Genomic DNA, 23323 nt, shown 5'->3' with positions numbered 1-23323 from the left:
TAAGTATTAGGTACTTGGTCACATTTTTCACTAAACAAATATAATACCTGTCTCCTGGTCCTCATAAAACCATGGTTGCCCTAACTCACACCTCGCGAGGATGTTGCGCGTTTACTAATGTTAACAATACAAGCAAGGAGTCGGTGCGTCAATACTAATTACTTGAATCGATTGTTTCATTATTATTCATGCTATTGACTGAGGATGGACTGGCGATTTCTTTTACTTTGGTGTAGAAAATATTTCTTTTTATAGAAATTTACTAGGATAAGTAAGCGAATGTTAATAATTTGTACAACTTTTTACCCGACTGCAGGGGGTTATGATTTTGAGGTTAAGATAAGCTAAAATAGGATAGATAAGCTTTTAGGTTCATATGATAGACCGCACGTGTGATTGGGGTTAAAGAATTAAATAATACACAAGAGTAGTTTTAAACTTAACCATCTTAACTCTAGGAGATGCGACAGCAAAAAGAATATACCTAATGTTAATTTATCGTTAACTTTTAATGATTACCTACATTAAAACCAATATTTTTGAATGTTCTAAAATATCTCCACTAGTGAAAAATGCGTGAATTTTCCCTCAGCAGTCCTTATAAGTGTACCTACATAATCTACAAAGTGCTGACAATGTTCAAGTGGCCATATACGGAACCGATAACCTTAATCGGCGACTCCTCCTTGACGACGTGAGATACTTTACTATGGATTGCAGAAAAAGTGTGGTTTTATTCAGAGGACTAGTATTTTAGGACGTGGTGAAATTGTATGTGCTTGAAGTAAATTGTATCCTCATATATACATATGTAGCAAATCTTAAAATTGACGTTTTTTAAGTAGGCTGGGCTTTCAAATAAAATAAGAATTATGTCTAAATACCTGATGAGGTTTCTGTTTCCTAGATTCAGCTTAAAGAAAACAGGATCATATATGTAGGTAGTACAAGGGACTCTGTGTGAAACTGGGTGAATTATGAAATCAATTCAACAATAATTAAGAAAGAATTAAAGATTACCTGGTTCATAGCCCCGGTATAATATATCGAGACCACACACTACCGTAGCATACCTGTGCAATAAAATTATGTGATATATTTTAATGTTTATTGTTTTGCCAACGATCCACGGCGAATAAGGCGGGTGGCACACCGCAATAACCAGTGACTTACGTTTGTGAAACTGCACACAGGAGATGCATATGAACTTATTAGAATTTCTTTGTGTACTACCGTCTTTATATTTTATTGTGATATTTTAATAGAGCGGGAATTGTGCGTCGTTTGAGTTCGAAGTTATTACACTGTATACACACAATACAAAAACGAATCAAATTACATTACATGCATAACAATAAAATCTTCCTACACTACGAAATCGAATCCCCTCTTACAAGGAAACGTATCAATTTCCTCGACTAATAAATGTCCTGAATAGTGAGGAAAATCAACGCCGAAAAAGATACGACAGCATTCGAATCCTTTCGACAAAAAAACAAAAAAACCGGCCAAGTGCGAGTCGGACTCGTGCACGAAGATTTCCGTTCCATTTTTTATAAAACTGACAAAAAAATCACGGAACCCCCCAAAATATTTATTTAATCCTAGTTTTCATTATTTTTTGTTAATCATCTCTGAAAAATACATCATCTGTGAAAATTTCAGGTCCCTAACTATCACAGTTCATGAGATTCATTCTGGTGACAGACGGACGGACGGACGGACAGAGGAGTGAAAACAATAGGGTCAAGTTTTACCCTTTGGGTACGGAACCCTAAAAATAAATGCATTATATCCCCATACTGTCATCGAATGCCGTAATCAATCCATAGAGGCTAGAATCTAAAACCGTGATCGGCCATTACGTTCCAAATTCAACATAATTAAATCTAATTACGTTTCCACTGTGTTTTGACGGTTTAATCTGACACTGTACATACAAACGTACAGTTGTTTACAATAAAACCAAATTATCACGTTACCGGTGGCCACGGCTTGTTCCCAACTGCTCCACAAACTCCTTCCAACGAGTCCAAAGCCAAAAAAACTAAAAGACACGCTTGGTTTCTTAGATAGTTATATATTGTCCTCAGAACTCAGACCATGTGAAAAATTTCATCCTAATCGAAGGCAGGGAAGTGGGTCAAATTAAGATTCTAAGATTTTCTTACATACATTATAAGCGTGTCAAAAAATAATAAAATTCTACCCCGAGCTCTAATAGTTTAATTTCAATTTTGATATTTTGCTTACTATACACAAAATCTTTGGGAGCCATGTGGAAGGAATTTTAAGGTACATATTTACATTTATTTATTTGGTTCTACAAAATTTTGGACCCAAAAGTATGAAAATTTGGCTAACAGAAAACAATGAGTTTGGTGTAAATGGGAACAAGCCGTGGCTACTACTTAACTGGGGAATAAAATACGTTGGTGGTCTTAATGTATCAATAACCTTTTTATGTCCGATAAGAGTTCTAGTGATTTTATGCTTCGTGAAATATTGTGTATCGAGTTATCAATGAGATAAATATATCGTTCGCTTTATTAATGGCTCCTGACGTATCAATTGCGACTTAATTACTGTATTAAGTATGCAAATATGCGACTTTCGAATGCTTGCAAATTGTAAAGAGGTTTTAAAAGGATGTAATCTTTTAATTTTGATGTTATTTTATTTCAGTTTAATGTTATTACACTTTGATACATGAACTCTACAGTAAAGTGAAAAGAATGAGAAGCTCTGCGCCATTTTCTAAAATGGTTTTGAAGGCATTTAACTTTAAAATAAATTATTTTTGTTCTGACTCCAGTTAATATTTTCTCAAATCGTAAGACACATATTCAGCGAACAAATTCACGAACTCTGTCATACATACTCAATGATCAAGTCTTATAAAAGTTTCACATGCAAATATTTTATTAGCATCCCAAGTTTAGAACTTCGATACACGTTAATTATTCGTCTCTCCTTGATCCGAAGGCGTATTCGATTCAGTGTAGGCGTCAAGACACTGTGTGCGGTCCCTACCGGTCAACCACTAAGCTACAGACTACAAACCACCAAAATAACCCCTAATGTTTTATACAAAAGGTCTAATTTCTGTTACCAACTTCTGATCTACAACTTTTGAATACCTCAAGTGACGTGTTAAACGAATTTAGCTTGTATGTTTAGTGTATAAAGTTAATTTTAGTTTGCGTAATGTGGTTTACACTATTAAAATAATGAGGGCTCCTAAGGGTATAGCCACTATTTCTCATGTGTTTGCTTGCTTTATTTATTGTTGCGAATAAAGCTACTGTTTGTCTTCGTTGAGACGTAGTTCGTCACTTGCTAGTTTAGTTTTACTGATTCAGTTCAGTTTGTTTGTTTGTTTGTATATTGACATCATCTTTGGCTGGAAAGAAAAACATTGACTGTGTCAGCTGTTGATCTTCTATTAACCGAAGTTGGTTGTTGTGGGATCAAGGTCACATCGATTTTGCTGGAGTTCGTCTAGATATGATACCTAAAGATTTTTGAAGCATGACCCCGTTAGAAAACTTTAAAAATAGATTTTATCAAATAATGTTTATTGATTACAAATTGATGAGCATCATACCTTTACATTTATTTCTTTTTTTCAGGTATGGCGATGCTTTGAAATCCTCTACATATGAATGGAATGGTAAAGTAAATGAATAAGTTTTCAGTGATATATTTTCGTTGGGTATAGATACTTATTTAAAACTGGGTTTATCATACATGTTATTTGTTCGATTTTAGGCTTTATAATATATCTTTAAAAATCTTAACATGGCTTGCATTACCTCTTTAACACCTCCATAACCACAACAATAATCCAAATTAAAAAAGCGATTACCACCTGTCCTTATTCATAGAACACAACAAAACCCAAAGTAATCCTGTAACCGGTATAAACCAGTAACAAACAAATAGAATGACTTGTATAGCACGTGAGCGCTTTCCGCCGAGTCATCGAGATTCACTAACAGGTGACTTGATTCGTGACCCGTTTGGACGCATGAGCGAGTCAAGTGGAATGGTACAGTCCAGTGTCAAGTTCCTTTTGTTGGCGTGTCATTGTTTTTGTTGCGTCATTGATTTGACTGTTTACTAATGGGCTGTGTACATTTTTTGACAGTTCTTATGCATGCTGTCAAAGATGGACTCGGTAGGTTATTTTCTATTTAAATATGTAAAGTTTTACAGCCAAATTTTTTCTGCCCAAAACATCGATTCAAAATGACGAAGTCCTCTAATGAAATTCAATCAAAACCAAATCGCTTTTTTCTAAATCCCATTCACTACTGTATCGACCAGAGCAAACGCACCACAGACGCGAGGGTGCAATACACGATTATTGACAGTCTGCCCCCGCTGTTCGGACAACCAGTAAACATGATTTGTAGGAATGACGACCGTCACCACTGTCGCCCTGCCGAGTCGTGTATTGAATGGTAGGCTTTAGCTTGATGACTTCATTTCCATACTAAGTGCGTTTGAATCTGCGAGATAGGGGTATTATTTTTCATTTGGATTTGTAATGTCTCGCGGTTGGAGTTTGATTAATGAACTGGTTTTGAATTTTGGAGTAGGATATCAAAGTGATAGGTGCGTAGTAATTAAAGATTGTGTTGTGTACGTCAAACGTGAGTAAGTCAGTCTAAGAGTGCCTGCAGACAAAAAAGTCGGCCGACAATTGATCCGATAGTCTTGTCGCCAACTAAAATAAAAAAATCTTGATTCCAATCAAAGTTTTCAGTCGGTCTGGTGCTGGCTAAATACCTGATTGTTGTGATGAACGTACCTATGATCTAAATACTGATGATGAACCCGAAAGCTTTCAGTGTGCTAGTACTGTAAACTTACGTTCAATCCTTTAAAATTAATATGGTCACCTACATTAAGAACGTCTCACATCGAATGATCGTTTTAAATATCAACTTATGTTCATAATAAAGCTCCAATTAATAGTTTCGAAAACCAGCTTAAGTGCGAAAATTACGAGCAATCAACAAGGAACGTGAACCATTAATTGAGTATCAATTACGAACAAAAATGTCTGACCGTGAAATCGAGTTAATGTACACGAATCCATGTACCTTGTATCTTGTACACGAATCTTATTATAACAATGGGAGGGGATATTTTTAATAACCACAATGTATTCTGTGTGCCGTCGCCTTGATTTGTTATGGTACTGTGATCATCATTTAAAGGCAAGAGCTAACTTGTGTAGGGATTAAAACACACTTATTTTTTTCCCGACTGCCGCAAAGTAGGGTAAAGTGTTCATCAGTATTTTCTCGTATCTAATTTCAGCGATTTCGAGGGAAAACGAGTGTTTCTACTACATCAATATTGAGAATTTCCTCCTTTTGATAACCTCTTTTGATTCCTCTTTTTAATTCGTTTAAAGGCAGAGACTCTCAAATATAAAACATATAATAAAAGGAACTTAGTTTTTTCTACAGGACATGGGTCTACTTAAGTTAAAATATCGTATTCACAAACCGAACATTTGCGATTATCAATAAAATAACAACATATAGGTAATTATGTATGGGATTATTTACCTACTTAAAATATAAGCTTCCCCTTAACTAAAAATTAAATCGCTTGCACAAGAAGGTAATTCAATCTACCGACAATACGATCGTTGTTCTCACGGAGCGAATGATCCACTTTTTATAAAATATTTTGACACCGACGTGTATGCAGTCTGTAACCGTACACGATCCGGTCTTGATCACAATATCAACGGTTTAACTATGAGAATAAGTATCTGAAAATCCTGCGCCATTTTTGAGTCATAATATTGTATTTCTTTACGAATCGTAACTATACATTTGTGTATTAAATAGATGGAAATCCTGACGTCAAATTCAGCCATGCATAAGGTTTCTTTTATCCTGAAAAATCGTTGAATAATAATTATTTTTTCAGGTACACAGCTTACCAATAAAAACTGAATTAAAAACAAATGAAAGCCGAAAAATATAAGTTTTTTTTTGCAGGAGTCTGTACCTATGGGCAGATATTCTCTTAACAATATTTACATTCAAAAAGCGTTTCAGATCCGCAAATACACGTATGACAAGTTGAAACAAAACCTGCATAACACAATCAGTTCACCCTCGACACAAACTTTAAACATACCTTACTATTTACGTAAAAGTTTTCATGGATTCACGTTTTTTCCTACCTGCATAGGGGAGCGAAGTTTGCACTCTCCAACAAATAGTGATAATTCGAGCGTAAATGTCTCTTTTTGGGGGATATTCGGTACCCATAAGTTGTATTGTATACGTGAGGTAAGAAATTGCTGAATTTTTGGGGTGCTTTTTTCAGAGATTTATTTTTTGTTAATCTGAAATTTCAATAAGGGTAGAGCCTTTTGGGTCGTCTGTTGATCTTTGTTGTATACAAACAGTTTCGAGTTTCTCAAGCGAACATATAAAAGTTTAGATACATTAGGTAGATATACAACATCCAAAAAGTTGAATATAGAACATGGAGGTAGAAAATGATCTCTACCATCAAAAATCAACGACAAATGCCATTTCCTTACCCCTTAGTTTGCTCTCCAAAACACAAATCTCAAAAGCTTACCTAATCCTCTAAACAATTACCAGCTAATCAATAAAACATTTCAAGAAAATGTTATAGCAATTACCAGGAACACAGAACAAAGACGAAAGTAATTCTAAAACCGACAATCCTCATACTTATTCTGCACTCGTTCGGAGATGTTAATCTCACCCCAACTAACTCCGGAACTGAGTTTGGCGCAATAAAAACTGTCACTATACTTATTTACGATGCAATAAAAGAGATTCAGATAGAAATAATAGGAGGCGCCCGCGCACTGGGCCGATAAAATTGCGCTTTCTGACGTATGTGACGATGGAGTTGTGGAGTGAATTGAAATTGATGCCATAGTTATTTTTATAAATGTAGCATAAAATTAGCCTCATGTTTTAGTATATAAACAGATACATAACATGTTTGGTTGATACATTGTTTACAGTAAAAGGTACCTATGTAATTGCGATGTTTTAAAGCGTAACAAAATGTAACGTACTCATCATACTTTCCTCTGTACTTTGTTTTTACTTTTATAGCTCATAGTTGTTTTCAATTCCGTCTTAGGTGTTTTAACTAAACTCAAGACTTTGTTGAATTTATTCTTAGATAGTGTAAATTTACTAGAGTATTCATCAAAAACTTATATCTATTCTCTGCGGATTAATACCACACTACCACAGGAGCTCAATTCGTCTGCGAGCGCAATTTTAGCTACCCTCGTGCATTATGTAAAGGCTGGAGTGATGTGTTGTGCTCGATATAAATTATTGAGTTACGATTGAAGCTCAACGTAGCTTTTGTTCTTAAGGTCAAGAACTCCAGGTATCGATTTTATCACGCGTTGGATTGCACTTAAAGATTTATCAGGTGTTATGAGTTTCCTGCTTGTAAAGCCTGTGTCGATTGAGCTGTGTTGTTTTTTAGCTTGTTCATGTAATTTGATGCTGAATTAAGTATGCTCTGCATAATTCTCCATCATAAAAATAATTATTTCACACAGTAATGTCTAGAAAGTAACGAAAGAATTTTGCAGGAGCCAAGAACCTCACGACAATCGTCATCAATCATAATATTCCGCATATAAAATAATACTAAAACCACTTTCGAAATGGCGCCAAACGTACTCAGCCTATCATCCCTCCTTCTGTTCATTTCATAAAGTAAAACTCGAATGATTAAGTAAAGGAAAAACATAAAGATATCAGCTGTTTACTATCCCGCGGAAATTGTACAACAAGCTGAAGGAAATAGGTTACTATGATGGTAGATGGAAGCGAGCCAAAAACCTGTCGATTTATGCACTACATATTTGTGTTATATTCTATATAAATTGTAGTTACGAGGCTACCTACGTACGGGGCGAGCTTGGCCGAGTTAAAGTGAGATTAGTTTCCAACACCCAACTTACGACCTCATGTACTAGAGTAGGTAGCAAAATTCTAGTAGTACTTACGTAGGACGATTTACTATTGAAGCAAACACTTCAAATCCAGAAACATCAATAACAAAATCCAAACGTAAATTGCCCAACATTAAATGTTTATTAACGTCAGTTAATCCACTTCACAAATATCCAATAATGAATATTAGCCGAAATTCTAAAGAGCCATTAATGCCATATCTAAATACACGCCATAGTCCTATTGGAATTAATCTTGTGATGACGGCGAATAAAAATCGGGCATCAATAGAACGGGAGGCATTTCTTAATATTTCCCTCGGCCATTGAGAGGACTAAACAAATTCTCAGAAAGGAATTCCCTCCTCGAATACGTCAATCAACTTTTGTGGGATTGTACTAAAAAGATAAGGAGTGGAAATATACGGCTTTGTGTTTCGCACACAACTAGCGAATACGTAGCTAAATTAAGGTAGTAGATAGTATTTTGTTTAAAGTTAGATAAATATCTTTATTTTGAGAAACAAGTCTATTAATCCCAATGGCAAGATTAGGTTCAAAACTAAACTGTTGAAACTTTTGTCCTTCAAGCCGTTTAAATATGACAATGATTTCTAATCCTATTGAGTTCTGTAGATATAAATTTGTCTATCATCACCTAACAAATCATAAATATTAGATCAATGCGTATTCAATATAAGCTCGTATATTTACGAAAAAGAACTTTCTATAGAAAAAATATTTTGATCTATTTAGAAGGCGCGGGTATGTCGTAAACGCGAATGGGAGGGTTAAATCTCATTACATTATAGCAGATGTAAAACGATTTATAGAGGTAAACCCGTCCGGTCATATTTTGTTATGTTCCAATCATTCTTCACATTTTACATTCAAGCTTCGGCAAAGCTTTCCTTTTTATTTTTAAAACTTCAAAAACACGTGCCTTGGCTCCAAATAGGTAATTTTGCGAGAAATTTTCTTTTTGCCAAATTGGGTCGTGAGTTTTATGCTTTCGCGTAAACTGTAATAGGCTAGGCCCTTTTTAAATTAACGGGAACTACCGCATTAAACGGGCTCTCGGAGCTATGTATGCTCAAGCTTAGGTAAACCTTCGAGGATGAAAGCCTCACCTGCAAGTTTGTTGATGGTCTGCTTCAGAACCACAATATCAGTAACATTTTTAGCAGAAAGGATTTTAACGTTAAAGATGTAAGACAAATCCAATTAATAGCTCTTAGATGTATGAATAATTTCACTGCCATCTCCGGTCTACCAGACCCATATCAATATATTGCAGCTTTTAAAGAAGCATACAAAAATGATAAATCACTATCTCAAAAAATAACCAAAACCATTATTCATTAAAAGAAAAAAACTATAGAAATAATAACGTACCCCCAAGCTAGGGAGACACCGTCATGTTGTCTTTATGCAAAAGTGCGTGGCCGTCGCGTTGCAATACTTTGTGCATCTGTATCGTGGCGACACATGGCGATGGTGGTACTGTGCAGACGAGCGTGTTAAACGCTGAAATAAGGGGGCTAACGCTGTAAAATGTAGATGTAAATAAAAGGAATAAATAATGGTTGTCCACAGGAAAACCCACACTGATCATTGTAATACGAATCTGAGTTCGCAAAGCTTTAACTAATTCAGAAGAATTTAGTTTATTTTTCAACTCGGGACGCGACGGTATAAAACATTAGCAAAATTTTTGCAAGCAGTTTCTTATGTTTAAATAAAACTACTTTTACGATGAGTGCTGTAAAGGATCCGAATCCGAGATTAAATAATATTCATATAATCGCGATAAAATCCGTAAACGTGGTTTTATTTAAATGTCTAATATTCGCGTAAATGTCATAAATCAACAGTTTCTTATGTATCAGAATCACATCTAAAACTACAACGTTTCTCACAAAACCGTCGGTCTGCCCATACAATAATCTGTTTACAGTCGCAATGCTTCGCCCCAAAGTTGTCTTTAATTAAATTTAAAACTTGGCTGTGACGTCATACCGTGCTTGGGTACGCGTGTTCCTCTTCCGTAGCTGGTCTCAACTTGTTCTGCCCTGTTAGTTTTAAGCTGCATCATGTTCTTAATCCTGGAGAGATAGGCAATTGTCATCCGTATTGCAGATGAGGATTTTGAGAAGTGTTATAAAATCAATTTGTAGTACTTTTCTGAGCTTTATCGGTGTAATAATGCCAGGAATTAAGACAAAACTAGATTATAACAAGATCTTAGAGAAGACTGTCAATAATGTCACTATCTGCATCTCTTCTTTTTCTAACTGTTTCATAACGGGCCTGCTGGAAGAAATTTCTTATGAAATAAGTTGTGCCTATGTAGGTACTATGTGTTCCATATTTTTTGTTTGTATTGTGTGTGTATACATAAACTATTAAATAAATAATGAGACATGACATAAAAAGTCCATACGTAACCTTACAAAACAGCTAATAACTGTTATTTCAGATGTTTCAACACCGAAATATTCAATCAACTGTAAAAAATCCCAACTTAAAATCCCCACTCAAAATTTCAAATTCAACACCCATCGGAACAGAAACTGGGTCTTAAAAGTACCCAATCGTATTAAACTTTTTGCGAGACCTAAATATTGGAACCAGATTAGCGGTCCGAAGTCCAACTTATTACCATTATGTCATTACGGAGACCTCAGACTGAATGAGGACTAATTGCGTAATTGTGTCGGACCCGGGATGAATAGCGTTTGAATTTGATTTTCTATACATAGCTGTAGATATGGTAAATGGAACTCAACATCGAGCTTAGTGTCAAGATGGTATGTAGGGCTTGGTAGCAAGGTTTCAGAATGTATTTTAACTAGGTCGTGACTATAAGTTAGTAGTTTTTCTTTGTGGTAAATATTTCGACCCTTAATTTGGAAATGTATCTTTAAAGATACAACAATTTTTAAAAAATCTGTAACATTAAATAATTGTGTTTTTTTGAATCGATCGATTTAATTATAAAGTTTGACTCATGACATCACTAGGAAAAGTAAGTCTATTGCATTTTCAACAACTGGACATCCCGATTTACGTCAACCTGAAAAAATGACGGTCGCGAAGAACAACAAAGCTGTAAGTTTTATTGATTTTTATTATTTTTTATATGTGATGATGTCAGGTTCTTACTATTTTATGTGTGTAACGTAATATACTAACGATTTAGCTGAAATAATGGCATAGAAATGTATTTATCGAGCCATGACAAGGTGTCAAACCTCAATGTATCTTTAAAGATACTTTGCTCAAATGTCGACTATACAACATTGTATCTTTAAAGACACATTGCCAAAAGTTAACCTATTATCGCACGTTAAAATTCTTGTAATTTTTATATAAAAAAATATTAACTACACGCATGTGAGACCCTGCAGCATGTAAGGTTCCGTAGGATAAAATTAATTTTATTTAGATTTTTTTTGCATAATTTTGACATAATTTCATATAAACAGTTCAGTGTTCAGTTTGCTTGGTTTGGTTTGGTTGCATGTGCAATTTTTTTGTTCGTAGGTATTAAAACGAGCAAGATCAAAGCGCATTCTAGCGTTGATTCCTGCAGGAAATGCACGATCGGACGACAGTGACACAACAGACAATGAGGAAGATAACACAGCCAGTGACACAACATTGCCAGTTTATGGAATACAACATGATTCTTATAGTAGTTCCTCAACACCTTCACTGGATTCGGATAAAATATAATGTGAGATTATGTCTAACTAAACAACGGAACTGTTTTTACGATTTTCATGTAAAAAAATAAATTTTCTTACCAATTAACTATTTTATTTTATAACCCCGATTTGGTAATGTATCCTTTTGGATACACTATCGAAAAACTATACCTTCCTCCGTATTTGGCAATGTGTAAAATAAGATCCCACCAAAAACATTAAATGTAAAAAAAGCCAATCCTCTACGCAATTCCTCCACCGTAAAAAGTTTTGAGATCGCATAGAAGCCAAGTCCTGTTCAACTTTATTTGTAATAATAAATCAATATTTTGTGACCATATCAATAGTTTCGTTCACTTTACAATAATATTGACTTGGCCATGAGCACAATAAACTACAAATATAATACAGCATATCTTGGAGAGGTGAAAGTCAATCATGAAGTTTAATATCACAGAATTAAATACTTTTAGTTTTTTCAATTGTTACTAAATGACCGACAGTCAGTATCATCCAAAATCATGAACTGCACATTTACTATGGCGCATGTTTGGTCCATGGTGATCTCAAATTCCAATCAGTCCAATCGTAAAATCATGTCCATATAGAATGTATCAATTCAATGGTATTTACACATTATTTCAGGGAGCGACTATTAACTTGTGCTCATGGCCAAGACAATATTATTGTAATGTGAACAAAACTATTGATATAGTCACAAAATATTGATTTATTATTACAAATAAAGTTGAACAGGACTTGGCTTCTATGCGATCTCAAAACTTTTACGGTGGAGGAATTGCGTAGAGGATTGGCTTTTTACATTTAATGTTTTGGTGGGATCTAATTTATTTTTGTAGGTCTCCTTCTTCTCTAAGTATATAACAAATTAAATTAACTTACATGCAACTAATTAAATATATAACAAACTAAATATGTAGACCTAAACTAGCACGTAAACAACATTTTTTTAAAATAAATTAAACAATTTCGAAATTGTCTAATTTTTTAATCGAATATCTTTTAGAATAAAAGAGATTTATTTCAGAGGTAGATGGCGCTATCACATGAAATTATTTGTTTTTTGTTTAACTAAAAACCGTAGCGCGATTTAGACCAGGACAACGCCATCTATCGAGCGAGCATGCAGTATTTATCGCACTGCATTAATATGAAAGATTTTATCATTATTCATTTTATTTTAACCTAGCTTTTTTATTCATATGTATGTATATTTAATACATAATAACAATATACCACACTACGTAACAATAAAACAAATAGTAACATTTTGTACATAAATAAATAACAAAGTTATCAATGCAGTCAAAATTCATACACAATGTTCTTGAAAAACCGCAAATATAAATTTGGTTCCTATTTTTTTATTAAGTTTTAAGGTTTTTATAATTTTCCCTTTATATGTAGCCAATAACCTATCTTGGTGCCAAATTTGAAGGTTCTAAGTTTGCTAGAAGTACCTTAGACTTTTGATGATCGGTCAGTGAGTGAGTCAGTGACAAAATGGTGTAACTTTGATCGCTCATAACTCGTAAACTGTTTATTCAAATTTCTTGTAATTTTGGGACTGAGCTTGTTCTAATACTTACTCTTGGTCATCGAAAACCTAAACTCCTAGCTTTGTTCACATGGAAGATACAGGGGGCTGAAATAGCCGCGAAACGCTTCGAGAAAAGATAGTACGGCCGTGCCCGCTTTGCTCGAGTCTTGGCTGGGGCACTGCCGTGCCCTCAGATACATATTATTTCAGCGCAATTACTGAAAAAAATTTTTTTTGAATATTTTTCTCTATTTCCTTATACCTCAAATAATTAGACTACAGTATTTTTTTTATAAAATTTGATAAAGATTATGCTTGCCAAATTAAGGGTTAATGTGAATCTTTCTTACTTTGGTCGTGGCTGAGCCATTATCAAAAATCAAAACAAAATGACAGCGTGAGTTAGCTAAGAGTTATCAAAAATATTTGGTAACAAAATGACTGTAACACAAGAACCAAATAGAAATATTTTTTTCTTATCTTATTCGAATTATCTTTCGAATCTAATAAGAAAATCAAGAAGAAATAAACCTAATAAAGTACCTTACACACACAAAGAAAAAGTTCGTATTTTTTCTTCGTTTCCTAAATGTATCGTGCATAATGTTTTAAAAGCTTCAAAAAATCTCCTTCGGCTTACGGCAAAATTAAACTAATTAAAAAACTTTTGTAATTATCGTCTTAACAGACACTTGGAGTAAATCGCCTTTAGGGCAAACAACACCTCAAGAATTTTACCTCCCGTGTTCTCCAACAGAGAGTGGAATAAGGCTAAAGATGAAGCGATTTAGTTAGTTTTTTCCATTAAGCCACATAGGCATAGTAAATATTGATTTATTAGTAAGTAGGTAATGGGTTGTAAAAATATTACTATTTAAGAAAATTCATCTCATATTTGATTTTGTTTTGCAGTGTTTTGTTTCAAAAGGCGTTTTGCCTTCAAAGTGAGGAAGTTAGCTCGTTATATAAACCAATTTTACTTGAGCATTTCTTAGTTCACTACATTTTCAGCAATATTTAACGGAAAACATTTTTTTTTTAATATTTGAAATATGGTTTTCCATCTCAATTTAGAAATGGAACCGTTTATCACTCAGACCAAACATCTGTAAAGCTTCTTAGAATTAACACAGTTGCAGGTCTGTATTGAATAAAAATCACATTACGACCCCTGATGGCTCCCTATTTCCTTCAGACGACTAGAATAACAATAAATGTTAAGTTACATTGTTTCAAAGACCTATTACCTTTAGCTCGTACATAATTTCACAGTCTAAGTTTCCCGCGTTCGTTTTATGGCAACAATTTGTAAATTTTATATCACCTTTTGTGATTCGGATGCTGGAATTCTTTGAAATCATATCTTAAAACCCCTCGCATTTGCTTTCTTAATGGATTTATGGGGAAATGTAAAGTGGATCATTAGAAATAACAGTAATATTTTAGAGTATTATTCTTATTGAATGGCAGCGTACTATCTCAGATCGAGAAAGGGACATAAAAATAAATGAAAGATTTTGTTATAAAGCAGAAAGTATCAAAGTCAGCGAGTTTCAGAAGAATTGCGAGTTTAATTTTTGTAAAATCTAGTTTTAGAACGTTTCTAAATCTTTTCAATTATATCAAAGTATCATTTGCATTTCAACGCAAGTGCAAATTAGCATTCAATCAAAAGAGACGTATTATGACAGTTTAATATGAAAATCAAGATCCAAATTGTCTGCACCAATGCTTCGGCAAACAATCTCCAAGAATCACCAACTTAATTATAAGACTGCTAGCTCATTCGTTATTCATCGAAAACGTAGCGACGCATTCAAAAACCTCCGACTAAGACGGTCGTTAAGTAAATTAATACGAGTATAAAACATGATTAAAAAAATTACGTCGACAACCGATGTGGGGTGAAAGAAATAAGGGCGCATCCCTCCTATATGAATGGATGCTTTCTTCCTACGTACACAAATTTGTTTTTGCTGTCCGCAAACAACTTGAAAACACAACACCCGCTTCTAAATTCAAAGTATTAAAGTCATTGTTGTTGTTGTGCAGCGGCAAACTTAAGTTTGTAATTGTGTAGCAAGTTTACGTTCAAGTGTTATAAGTTCTAATGTCCCTCAACGGTTTAATATAAGTTCCTGGGGGCGAAACAATGAAAATGTTAATGTTTGACTCGCATTCTCTATTTTTACCTTGTGCATTTGTTGAATTGCTTAGCGAGTTCTGTTGTTGGTAAGAACTGCACTTTACCTGCGAAAGATCTTCATGCTCTTTAACCTTAGCAAGTGAACAAAGCTACAAGTGGCACACATTTTTTTAAGCAATCTTTTTTATTTTAGTCAGTATTATTGTTATAAAATTTTAGACAGTTTAGTGTTGGTATAAGTGATTCACTTGGTTTAGAATTAGGATCGGAACATCTATTCATATTTCGTGACATTAAATTGAAAAGAAAAATAAACTAGAAACTAAAATATCATTTATTTTAGTTATGTGAGGACTCTACTTTATTAAAAGTTCAAACGACATTTGAATTTAATAATGACAGCAAAACAACAACTGAATATTTCTTGTAATTGTAATCTTATACATACTCATAAAAATATGGCTACACCGTAATATTTGCCGATATATATCAAATCTGCAGATCAAACATCCCATCTCGAGATTGAAGGCAAACAAATTTTGACAAAATCTCATCCGAACTCCGACAAACGGTGTCCTAATTCTCATTCCATATATACGTTTCTAAGTAAACTCGTTCCTTAATACTCAAAAATAAGGAAAAGTGAAAATTTATACGCAAAATACACGTTCGCCCACGACTATATTAGAATGGGTGTGAAATTGCGAAACGGCCCTAAAATATGCGTAAAAATTTCTGCGAGCGTAAAATTTCAATCAGTCTTTATATGTATGCAAAACGTATTCCCTTCAACTGTGTGCTGATGTAAACTTTCAGTGATAAGCCGATATATTCATAAAGATTTACGTACATTATAAATGGCTATTAATGTTACCTACATTATATAAACTTTCATGTTTATGTTAATGAAATGATACTAATACCGAGGTCATCAAAAAAAATAATTAACTTACAGAAATGACTAAAAGAATGTTTCTAGAGACTTTTATCCAAAACCAGTCTAGCAATAGCCAACATTCATTGGTATTTTTGCCAATTCAAAAACGAAACGTTATTGCTTTACTACCTTTTCATTAAAGTTGTCTGAAACATGCTTTAAGAAATTGCTTAAGAATTTCGTGCGATGTAAGCAAAAAATTGTTGCTCTGTAATTCTGTAAAGCAATTACCTAATATAAAAGAAATTGGGTGAACGTCGCACATTTCTAGACCTAATCGGAGTAACTGCGAACGTTTTGTTTTCATACATTTGATTAAATCTTTGCTACAGAAAAATGTTATTGTTTGTATTATTTTAGCTTTTGTTTCGTAGTTGAGGACAAAAATGGAACCGTATATATTTTTTTTGAGCAGCGAAATTAATATGATGGATTTCCCTGAATATCTTTGTTAAAAATATTCAAAATATAAAAATATTTTACTTTTCTCTACTGTAGGAATACATACACTGGAAAAGTGGTGACGATATTGTATCCATCGATTCCAGGAATTGCACGTACATATCTCTCGGATTATGTATGACAAAATTTTTTTTTTTTCTAACATTTGTGAGTGCCAACTTTTTTGGCAGCCTATAATTATTCAAGGCCTGAAAAAAATGCCTATTTATTAGTGAGGACATGTTTGTGCACCGTGTATCATATATATAGACACATTGGTCTGAAAGGAAACATCCCCGTGTTTATTTCTTTAGCAAAATATAATGTAGTAAATTTTCTTTTCATATTGGTGACGACCCCATTGATTGTAGTTAGTCTAAGAAATAAGAGGAAATATTTTAACAAACACTTTTCCCCATACATCAAGGAGGCACATAGCACTTCCCATATTGCATTCGATTACACTGCAATAACCGAGCAAAACCATGAAATTTTAATATAAAATCGCTTTTTACTCAACACTTCATCTTAATACGTGAATGGGAATATCGTTGAATAACAATGAGAATGTTGAATAAATCATTAATTTTCGGATCGTTTGGCATAAGGGAAAATTGTGGTTGGAGCTACTGAGCTTTGTGGTAACCTTATAATAGAATCATGAGTAGAGGACTCATATTTATGAAATAATTTACTACGATATCGGGTACCTAATGTTCAGTTTTTTTTAGAAAGTTTTAGCTAGGTGTTTGGTAATTGTTAAACATCGCCTAAAACATGTTTGAAAGAAAATTACATGTGAAAATTATGTGTTATGGAAAATTACAGGCTCTTACAAATACGCCTCTGCTTCAAGTAAACACGGGCAAAATAAGCACCTACTCAGTGTTAGGATATTCCAAGTTTAGGAAGAAAATTTTATAAGGCAAATAAATTAAATAAAAAGGAGCAGGAAAATTGTTGCTAAATGAAGATAACGTAATCACAGGGACGACACATTCAAATAAGATTTTATAAAATTTAAAAAATGCTGTCCCGGGCTATAAATCTCGTTGTGCATTCATTTTACGCGACCCACTTTCTGAAATGCCGTTTTTTTGGATGGAAAAGGTAAAAGTGAAAAATTCAGATGGGCCAGATGGTTGGCGGTACTGGCAGATAACTGGAACGATCCACTAACCTATATACTGTATACGCTAGGATTTACTTTGCGAGCGCGGATTGCGGTCTTCCATTTATATATTGAAACTAAGTTTTGGCTTAGCCGATATTGAATGGTTTGATATGCGTTAGAGGTATCGTTGACGTCTTTCAAAGTCTAAAGAAAACCCAAATCTGTGAATCTTACATCTTTGAGATCTTCAAAACTAAATAAGCAACATCATTACCCATAAAACTGAAATTATTATAGTAGGAAGCGCCCAATTTCCCGTGCACAAACCTATCTGTTATGTCCAGCTGATCGGTTCCCCAATTCCAAGCCACCCTTAAAGGTCAGTGCACTCAGAAGCCCTTCGGTACCCTACATCAGTGATTTTACCCCGTTTTATTTTTCATTTAACACACAATTGCACGTTGGCTCACACTGGATTATGAGTGTGAATGACTGCTTATTAGATTTTTTCTAAATATTTATTTTAATGGTGTTTTTTGACTATCATATATGGTTTTGGGTAGTTATGTATATGCATGCAGTCAACTGAGTAATCATTTGTCTGTATTGTATTGCTTCTTACGAGTAAATTGATATCTAATAAGAAATGATAGAGTTCGAAGAAGAATTGACCTTAGATTCTTCCAGTACAATACTGAAGATTATAAGAGTTATAGTATTATTTTGAAAGGTTCTAAGTCATCATCATCCTCCGAGCCTTTTCCCAATCATGTTGGGGTCGGCTTCCAGTCTAACCGGATTCAGCTGAGTACCAGTGCTTTACAAGAAGCGACTGCCTATCTGACCTCCTCAACCCAGTTACCCGGGCAACTCGATACCCCTTGGTTAGACTGGTGTCAGACTTACTGGCTTCTGACTACCCGTAACGACTGCCAATGATGTTCAATGACAGCCGGGACCTACAGTTTAACGTGCCATCCGAAACACAGCCAATGGTGTCTAAAATAAACTTAGAAAGTACATACAAAGTTATAAAAGTTGCATTGGTACTTGCCTGACCTGGGATCGAACCCGCGCCCTCATACTTAAGAGGTTGGTCCTTTACCCACTAGGCCACCACGACTTGAAAGGTTCTAAGTATTTGCAGATTATGTTTAAAATTCTGTAGATATAATATTAATATAAAATTCGTAAAGGCCATGTAGCCATTATCCTAAAACGTTTGCCAACTAATACTTATTGTGTTGAAACTAGGTGCTCTATAGAATATTAACTAATTGGTAACATACTCGTATATTACTAGATGAAGCTTTATAGACCAAGTTATTACAAAATGAGACTTTTTTTTAAACATCATAGTTCCTCACCACTATTTTTTCATATAATACAATACACGTTATTTTAAAAACAATAATTATCATTGAACCCACAACATCAAAACATTTCACCACCACTTTTTCAATCAACTATGTATAACGTGTGTTCCCAATGATAAATCATAATAATCAGCCCTTTAAAATAACTTCTAAATGATAATTGCACGATAAGATTTGACTTCGTTACACGCGTTACGCCTAATGCGTGGTAAAACCTTCCCTATCCATAAACAATATTTTAAAACAAACCCAAACTCATGGGAAGTGGTAATTGTATCCCCAACATTGTTCTATTTATTAATTCCACCCTTCTTTGATTAAAATGTCAAAACGTAAATGGCGTGCCATTAAAACATTTGTAAAGGTGACAATTTTATTGTTTACATGAAATGTCTAGTTAGGGTACCGTATAAAAGATAGGGCAGATCTGGGAATTGTAAGGAAAATAAATACCTTATCTTAATTGGTATTACAAACTTTAATGTTGACGCTTATCGGTTTGTTTATTAATTTTAATTCGGTTTTGTTTGGGTAATTTAATGTTTGATTTTGGCTCATTGTATGACCTAATTTTATGATGAATACCGTGATTAAAAATAATGGGAATTTTAAAGTACAAGTTTTTTATTCATGGTGGTGAAAACTTACATTGTAAACGCTCAACAACTTGTAACTCAAATGTTTTTTTTGCAATTTTATTATACGAATGTTACGATACACTCGACAGCCAAGAATAAGACGAATCGTCTATAGTATATAGCATTGCACGTGAATGGTAGTACTAGTAAAATTCTCAGAATTCTCCCAAAATAATGTAATTACTCAATTGCCTCCATTTTCCTACACCAGAAATTAAGCTCTCGCTACCAAGAACTTTGCTTACACTCTCGATAAAATCAAACGCTCTCGTTCCATATTCCGTATATAAACACTCTGTAAGCAGAATATAACCAGCCAGCACTTGAAACAACTTACATCCCTTATCCAACAATAGAGCATCGAACGTTTTCTTATATAATCAAGAGGCGCTTCTCAGATGTTGAAGGGGGGACCACATATTAGGGTAAAAGGTAGCGGTAATGCACTGCGTGACTAACAAGATTTTCTGTACCCCTTTTCGGTGTATTCGAGTACTATTTCGGGGGGTTTTGTGGCAAACAGACTGGAAAACATTCAGGTGCATATTTACGTAGGTACTGAGGTATATACATCTAAAAAAATATCAGCAAGGACAAATAAAGGAAACGAAAGACCTCAAGGCAGCACCTGATATTATTGACAGTTTCAGACTATATACATCCTGTATGGTTACATCATTATAATTTCAGGTTCAGAGCATGCTAGGTTTCAGGCTGACAATCTTTAGGGTGCCACCACGACCACATGTTGAAGAAAATCGCTCCCGCTACCTCTTATGAAAAAGTCCACAAAGCGTTATTTCAAGGAGGGCGCGGGCGAAGGTTGTATAAATATTGGCGCCTCGCTTTGAGGCCAAGTGCCGTCTTTGTCTCGACAATAAAAGAATAACACTCATTTATACGAACAATGAAAACCCCCGCCACTACGAATAAATTCCTAAAGCTACCTACTGTAACGTATATCTTCACTATATTGTGCTAGAAAATCGAAAGCGGTAAATGTGTAAAGCGTTCCAGTGTAAGAAAAAGGAAAGGAAAACTGGATGAAATTTATGTAACATAGAAACAATTGGGTTGCCAGCTAAAGGATTGCTTCTGGTAGTAATGATTATTTCGAAATGCACTAGCTATAAGTTTTGGCTATGTAAGGCATGGATACATTATAACTTCCTCTCTTAACGCCTATAGGTAAATACCTGAGGCTTGAGGTTTAGATAATGGGCAAGAACCCATTTTCATTTGAAGTTCTCCTAGCACATTATAGTCTAAAATCTTTTCAAAATAAACCTACAAGAAAACTGTCTAGTCACACTTCACACGAGCAAAAAACACAAAACATACCACTATCAAATGCCTAAAAATATGGTTAGTGTCTACAGAAACTCCTATTTATGAACCAACGACCGCGTTCCCAAAAGATGGCTGACAAAAAACGTAAAATCAGCACAAACATATTTGTAAGTTGAGTCACAAGTAACAGCCGTCAAGAAACCAAGAGATACAGGCCTATCTAGCTTAGTAACTTGTCGGTTTAATGGCCGACATTTCAGAAACTGACATGCTGATTTTTTACTCAGAATTTCATAGATTCGGAGAAAAATAAATGTCTGTTTAAACGTTTATGAATATGAATAAAAATGAAGGACAAGAACTTAATAAATTAAAGGGTTTATTTTAAGACTAGATATATTGTTTTATATTTTATGTTTTGTATATAGTATTTTATTCTTAGTATTGTATAAAGATAAGTAGTTTAAGTTTGTATATATAGTGTTTACATATTTACTTGTCATTAATAAAAAATACACTAACCTTTTAAATCTCATTTTATACTAATCAAAGTACAAGTAATATTTACAAACGAACGTTTTTTGGGTTTGATGTAACTACATAATATGTTCTTTCGGCAAATATCTTCATCAATGGGCAAATTCCATCATTTAAGAATACACTTACTGAGCACATATGCATATATCAAACAATCAAAAAAACTATGTATTTCAGTCACTACCCCACACAACAGAGCATGCTGAGCATTCAAAAAGGCGTAACTCCCAGCAAGGGAACAGATAAAGAATACAATAATCCGCATGGAAACAAGAACTCATGTTTTTACTACCAATAAACAAAGTATCACATATGTTCACTACATGACGCATAATTAGTTCTGAGAAAAACAATATGTATCCAGATTCGCAATATGGATACGATTATTTTTCCCTCATATTGTTAAGGTATGTTTTGAATACAAGCTGGCGACTGCTACTGCCAACTGCACAGGCCGCGACTTCATGACATCGGCCGCAGCCAGTCAGCAATACTACTGGTTTGTTGGTATGTATTTACATGAAACCGTTTTGGATCGATGCGGCAGCAGCACGTGCAGTTGCCCTTAGATATCAATTGTTTTCATGGGTTCACGGCATGTGCGATCTCAGCAGTTGCAGTCGGCAGCTACAGCTATAACGCTAAGCTAAAACGGATATTAAGATATCATTTGATATTGTGCAGACGTAACATGTGCGGTCGGCAGCTAGCATTCAAAACGTACCCTTACGAAGAGCGCTTAACAAAATGTCAAATAAAGTCTATATTTTTATGTGAAGTGCGGCTGTAAACCGTTTATTTTGACATTAGTTAGGCAGTTTCGGCGAATTTTGTAGTGAGGCTATGATGGTTACGATCTCAGGGAAGGTTTTTCGCTAAATTATTGCAGGGATTACATTGTTGGTGGGCCTTAAGTGGCTTTTAGGCGGCTTAATCTTGTAAATGATTATTGGTTATTCGGAATAAGAAATTCGAAATCTGAGTCATTAAGTGGTTTTATTATAAGGAAATCATTTTTTCATGCAGGTATATTTCTTTATTTACGGTCTTTCAGAATGTTTTTATTTTTTAAAGCATAAAAATAAAAGCAGCAGAAATACGAATTTCACCCTTTTGCCCAAACGTTTCCTTGTTCGTTACAAGAAAACAAAAAAAAAACAGTGCTAACTTGATTAGAAATCTAAAAATAGGTCTCCTAATAAAAATAATCAAAAGTCCCGCAGACCCAGCCCCTCACACACAACATATTGACTGAATAATTAAAAACAAAACTAAAAAAATTGTCGCTCAATTAAGTAATAACCCTACATTGTAGGGCCATCGTATCGAGTATAGTCTAAGTAGAGGGGAGAAATCGAGGGGGCAAAAACAATGGCAACCCTAACGTTTGAGAATAATTATCAGTTCCTATTGTTTATTTACGGATATATCCAGACTGTCTTTTTATTGCCTTCTATTCTATTGGAAGGGGAGATCTAGGTCTCCCTAATAAGCCAGGGTAAGATAAAAGACGGGTTTAGTTGGGCACTTCACGGGACTGAAATCAATGGGGTTGGTATTTTTGTTCAAAAGAAATG

At 34.3% G+C, this 23323-nt stretch overlaps 1 protein-coding gene and 1 long non-coding RNA gene across 2 annotated transcripts in view; both read left to right on the top strand.

Moving 5' to 3' along the window:
• LOC110374410 (teneurin-m) overlaps positions 1 to 23323 on the top strand; it is a 410181-nt gene that overhangs the window by 119531 nt on the left and 267327 nt on the right. The window lies entirely within an intron of this gene.
• On the top strand, positions 10905 to 11808 carry LOC135117397 (uncharacterized). Its single transcript, XR_010276875.1, has 2 exons — positions 10905 to 11107; positions 11543 to 11808. It is a non-coding gene; the product is annotated as an uncharacterized LOC135117397 (long non-coding RNA).

The sequence above is a fragment of the Helicoverpa armigera genome, chromosome 10 (genome assembly GCF_030705265.1).
Source record: "Helicoverpa armigera isolate CAAS_96S chromosome 10, ASM3070526v1, whole genome shotgun sequence".
NCBI classification, from domain to species: domain Eukaryota; kingdom Metazoa; phylum Arthropoda; class Insecta; order Lepidoptera; family Noctuidae; genus Helicoverpa; species Helicoverpa armigera.
This window is presented reverse-complemented; position numbering and strand designations above follow the sequence as displayed.